This window comes from Aulonocara stuartgranti (assembly GCF_965226115.1).
Source record: "Aulonocara stuartgranti genome assembly, chromosome: 2".
Taxonomy (NCBI): domain Eukaryota; kingdom Metazoa; phylum Chordata; class Actinopteri; order Cichliformes; family Cichlidae; genus Aulonocara; species Aulonocara stuartgranti.
In genome coordinates, this window is record NC_138940.1 from 9,954,156 (window position 1) to 9,960,141 (window position 5,986).

Sequence of the window (5,986 nt, forward strand, 5' to 3'; positions counted from 1 at the left end):
TCTGCAGATGTCATTTGACATGAATGTCATATTTGTGAAACAAAATAAAGGACTCTGTAAAATAAATGAAAATCAAATATTTATATACAGAATATTTATGTACAAATGCTGAAAAAGACATTTGAACAAGATGCACACCCAGTAAAATTTAAAAAAAAAAGAAAAGTCAGTTTTATCATGTGACTATCATGCTGTCATTTCTGCACAATGCACTTTACACCAGATCAAAATAAAATACTGTGAGGACGTTCTAACCGGAAGCCCAGAGAGCTTCGACAATGCAGCACAATGCCCTGAAGCATCAGCATCAAAATATACTTCAAGTACCAAAAAGTACTCATTGTGCAGAATGCCCTATTTTTGAATAGCTGGACATTTTAATTACTTTATCACCAGCTGTGACTACAGCTGATAATCAACCATGTTTCATAGGGATGTGACTACATTTAGAAATGTCACGCATTTTTAGGTATAAAGCAAAAGATGCAATGAAATAAATAAGCTATCACATATTAATCCAAATGAATTCACTGAAATACATCTGCACATTTCTGCAGCCTGACTTATTACACACGTGAACACAGTACACATTTGTTTACTGCAAGCTTGTTTCAGAGATGTGATGCAGTTAAATCTGTATGCGTCTGTTTCCTTGTAGTGTTAGTAGAGATGGTGAACCTGACACAATCCTGTGTTTGGTGTGAAGGAAACCAGTTAACAGCCGGTTTAGTAAAATTCTCTTGAACTCATGGAAAACTCATCGTCGTCTCGAAGTGAGCAGCTGAAGCGTCCCGTGTGATCAGAGGTCCTCGTCGTCCTCGCTCACCATGACGTCGAGCTCTTTGTCTTTCCGTACGACGCTCTCGGTGATGACCTCCTTGTGCTGCTCCTCCAGCTCACGCAGCTCCACCTGCAGGCGCTCCAGGTGGAGCACTCGCCGGTTCCTCAGCAGCCGGCTGGGGAATGGGTTCATGTCGTTGAAGGCGATGCTGGTCAGCTTCCTGCATGGACACACGCAGGTGGAAAGGACTCGATCACCAACACAGAGGAACTGGAAACTGATCAGCTTGAGTGTTTCTGTTTTATGCTGCTTGATACTTCAGGTACTGCAGTTTGAGCAGGAAATACTGGACTGACTGGACCACATGTATCCGAGAGCTGCAGATACTTAAAAATCTTTAAATCGTTGTTACTGTGATCAGGGAAATTTAAACTTCTCACAAAATTTCAGTAAAAAGGGTTTGAAGCTCAAAGATTCAACAGCTACATCCGCTACACTTCTGAGAGTGTAACAGCTCGTAGATTAAGGCGGGTGGAGGCGAGTGCGTACCTGGCATTGGAGACGGTCTTTGTGAAGAAGCGTAGGTACTGGTAGATCTCCACGCTGTCGTGAATCTTCAGGATGTCGTCCTCTTTGTATTTGAACAGAGCCAGAGTGTATCTGAAGATCACCTGCAGCACAGACACGCATTTCATAACAGGACACTCACGCCACACAATTAATTGGAAACTTTGAGGAGGTGAGTCATAAAATTACTCTTTCAGTTGTGGTGCAGTTGGGCCCTTTACTCATTACAGCTCTGATCGATTTCCAATAAGCCACTTGGTTCCTCAGTTGCCAGATAATATTAACTTACTTGGTAGTTGAGCTTTAAGTTTAAATTAAACTTTTGGGTTGGATCTACGTGGCTGAAGCTGTTGTCAGCATTTATCCCTGTGTGGTATATATTTCTGTGTCTGAACTGTGATTTTATTTCCTGAGACAAACGATGTAAAAGCTGTGCTGCATTTGTCACATTGCAGAAACAAGCCCAAAGCCATTGTCCCGCTCATCGTCTGGATTTACGCTGCTTGTGGTAGACTGTGAGGTCGTTACTAGAATGATCTGCTTTCCCACTCCTATTTCATGTCACATGACAGTTCCCCATGCTTAGTAAACAATGTCTTATTACTCCTAAAATGTAAATAAAGACATCTAAAGGTGAAAACAAAATCATTTTTGTTTCCATGGACACTACTGTGGTGCATTCAAGTGTTGTCTGCATTTCTGTCATGGTGTGTTCGGGTGTATGGTACCTTGGTACCCTCATACAGGAAGGCGTCCCACAGAGGCATCAGGATGTCGCTGGGCAGACTCTCCACAAAAACCACCAGGAACCAGTTGAAGGTGACCAGAGAGACGTCAATGTTGTGATCCTCAAAGTGAGATGCCAGGCGAGGAAGCTTCTCCGCCATGAAGTCCTTCAGCACGCGCTGGTCCGCCTGAGCACAAAGACTCACAGAGATCAGCCTCACTGATCACTAAAACAGATCACAGCAGGCAAGCAGGTGAGTGTGTCTGCTGACCTGAGAGGCCACCAGATTCTTGGTGTAGTAGTCCTGAGGCATGATGGCTTCCACCACTGCCACCAGACACCAGAAGGCGTCTTCGTCACTTTGGAGGACCAGCAGAGCGAGGGCCGCTAACCTGTGGACATTCATGGAAGGTGAGGTTCTGCCTGGAAGGCGGGTCCACATAAGAACTCAGATATAAAATTTATACTTTTGTTCTGACCTGTTGAGTACCTGGCAGTAGCCAATGGCAGGGTTATGCCCGGAGAAGGCCAGAAGGATGCGGCGGAGCTGCTGGAGGGCAGGGCTGGAGGGCGGGGCTGGACGGCGAGGAGAAGTGCTGATTGGTCGTCAGGGTTCGGTGAAGGTCCAGCTGGACCTGCCTGGAGGCAGGATTAGGAGCTGTCCGACTCTTCTCACACAGCTGGAAACAGAACAGGATTACTGAGTGCTCGCCAGCATTCCCAACAGGAAGAAGGAGGAGCCACCTGTGCTCAGGTGCGGATAAAGCACTCTCTCTCTCTACAGCTGTACCTGCTGATAGCGTTGCATGTGGCACTCTTGGCTTGTCAAAGTTCTGGCTCGGACCAAACAGCGCCACTCTCTGCCGATACTCCCGAGGGACGCCTTCACGCACCAGAATTTTGAGCTCAGGTGAGATGATGAAGTCATCGTCGGACCTGCCTGCAAGGTACTGAGCCCAGCGGCTCAGCAGGGGGTGCTCCAGACCCTCCTACAGAGACAATGATGTATGATATAAAAAGAGGATAACCATTATCTGTTAAGCATTATGTTACAATTTAACATAATGTAAAATTGTAACATTGTAAACATAATGTTACAATTTTACATTATGTTACAGTTTAACATCATATAAAATTGTAACATTATGTTTACAATGTTACAATTTACAAATTGTAACATTGTAAACATAATGTTACAATTTTACATTATGTTACAGTTTAACATCATATAAAATTGTAACATTATGTTTACAATGTTACAATTTACAAATTGTAACATTGTAAACATAATGTTACAATTTTACATTATGTAACAATTTAACATAATGTAAAATTGTAACATTGTAAACATAATGTTACAATTTTACATTATGTTACAGTTTAACATAATGTTACAATTTTACATTATGTTACAGTTTAACATCATATAAAATTGTAACATTATGTTTACAATGTTACAATTTACAAATTGTAACATTGTAAACATGATGTTACAATTTTACATGATGTTAAATTGTAGCTGTTAAGGGTGGTGAGTTAGCGAACCTAGACGCGGACCTCTCGTTTAAGTTGAACAGTGTCTTTATTTACAGTGAAGCCAAAATCAATCCACAGTTATCCACAGTGCAAGTCCCTTCAGTGCTCCTCTCCCCGTCTCCCCTCGTGTGTCCACAAAACTCCCTAGAATCAGTGAAGTGTCCCCTTCCGTCTCTCCGTCTCGATCGCGTCCAGGCTTATTAGGCAGCTCAGAGTGGCAGCACTTACGGGTCGGAGGTAACAATCGCAGCGGAGAAAAAGCGGAGCGAGAGAGGAGAACAAAAAAACACACACACACAGGTCGACCGGTCGGGGCACCGTCTGACTCTGACAGTAACATAATGTAAAATTGTATTATGTTTAAATTGTTACAATCCCTACCCTCACCTATGGCCACGAGCTGTGGGTAGTGACCGAAAGAACGAGATCGCGTATACAAGCGGCAGAAATGAGCTTCCTCCGAAGGGTGGCTGGCCTCTCCCTTAGAGATAGGGTGAGAAGTTCGGCCGTCCGGGAGGGGCTCAGAGTAGAGCAGCTGCTGCTCCACATCGAAAGGAGCCAGCTGAGGTGGTTCGGGCATCTGACAAGGATGCCCCCTGGGCGCCTCCTGGGTGAGGTGTTCCAGGCATGTCCCACCGGGAGCAGGCCCCGGGGCAGACCCAGGACACGCTGGAGAGATTATATCTCTCGGCTGGCCTGGGAACGCCTTGGGACGCTTGAGCGGTCAGCAAAAGTCGACTTCCCCCATCACCCACTCATTCACAAAATTTCCCTCGGGCCGTGAACAGGTGATATAGCAATCACTATTACTGACACCACGTGACCCAAAGCTACGCCTATCCACAACATTCCGGCCCCTAATTATTACATTTTTACAGTAATAATTACACATCCAACACCATAACTCACAACACACACTTCATCATATCACAGACACCCAGTGAGACAACATAACATACTCAAAAGTCCACCAAAGTTATTTTCTCATGTCTTCTCTTCTTTTCTTCTGTCTGCACATGGTCAGTCAGTCATAGGCCAGAGGTTACCAGCACTTAGCCTAAATATAGTCAGTCTGATGTACATCTCATAACATTAAAGTCAATTCAAAGTTAGTTATGTCACACTGTGTCAAAAATGTCATAGTCATGGGTCAGAGGCCTCCTGAAGAAGGCATATCTTTGTGATGGGTCTGCACACATGGCTGGTTGGGGTCTTAATCCAGACCTGACGCACAAGCCCCCTTTCATCTGGTGCAGCTCCGGTGACTCTCCCAATGAGCCAAGAACCACGAGGTGCAGAATCATCCACTATAAGGACCACATCTCCAGGAACAAAGTTACGTTTAATCCTTCCCCATTTCTGGCGCTCTAATTCTGTGACTGGGACTCTCTTTGCATATCCTCTAGATATAAGATCTGTCATGAAGGCAGTGTAGTCTTTATGAAAGTCTTTATCTCTGATGAACCTTTTCTTCAAACCTAAGGCTCGTTGCTCAATTGCACAGTTGTCAGGCATTCTTATGTCTCGGTCTTTTAGTGGCAGGGCAATGCTGTAGTGCCAATCCCCCAAAGTCACCATCTTGCTGGCCAATTCCAGGAACTTCAAGTCTTCCTTTGACAGCCCCATCTGTTCATCATTGCTGCTCTCAGGAAAATCCATCTTGAACTGCTGTTTCCATAGCTTGTCCAGTGTGACAGCAGAAACTCTGTTGGCGGTAACTGTTGCCAAACATCCTGGCCTTCCACAGCATTCTCGATTAAGTGGCCCATTCACAGTCCAGCCGAGCACAGTCCTAATGGCAAAGGGTCCATCACCTACACTCCGGATGACCTCCAAAGGTTCTAGAGCTCTGGGCATATTCATGCCAATCAAAAGCTCAACATTGGCCTTAATTTCTGGCAAATGAACATGCTTCAAATGTGGCCAGTCAACCAGGTCCTGTTGATTTGAGATGTTACCAATATCTACAGGCATTTTATGCTGAGTGAAGAGGTTAGGCATATCACAGTACATGTCACTGTCCAATCCAGCAACTTCAAGTTCAGGTACAATGAAACTGTCCACCACTTTCTCCTGTCCCATGGTGCGCAGGAGAATCTTTGTCCTCCTCCCAGCAATATTCAGCTTGTCCATAAGACCCGCTGTACAAAAGGATGCTGAACTCCCTTGGTCCAGAAAGGCATACGTTTCCACTATTCTTTGACCTCTCTTTGATTTTACTTTAACTGGCACAATGGCAAGCTTACAGTCCTGTTCACCGGCCCCAGTAAGACCACTAGTCTGGATCGTAACAGGAATGTTATCTGCCTCATTATTAGGTTTGATTTCATGTACAGTGTAGTGTAAGCATTAAAAGATCATAAAAGGAAACACTA

The 5,986-nt window shown here is 44.6% G+C and overlaps 1 pseudogene across 1 annotated transcript; it reads right to left on the reverse strand.

Moving 5' to 3' along the window:
• Window positions 1-269: 269 nt before the first annotated feature.
• LOC309716820 (TBC1 domain family member 2A-like) lies at window positions 270-5,744 on the reverse strand (annotated as a pseudogene). Its single transcript has 7 exons — window positions 4,836-5,744; window positions 2,866-3,064; window positions 2,555-2,755; window positions 2,347-2,467; window positions 2,077-2,262; window positions 1,331-1,452; window positions 270-1,001 (listed from the first exon to the last, which is right to left on the reverse strand). The product of its transcript is annotated as a TBC1 domain family member 2A-like (transcript).
• Between the last annotated feature and the right edge of the window lie 242 nt (window positions 5,745-5,986).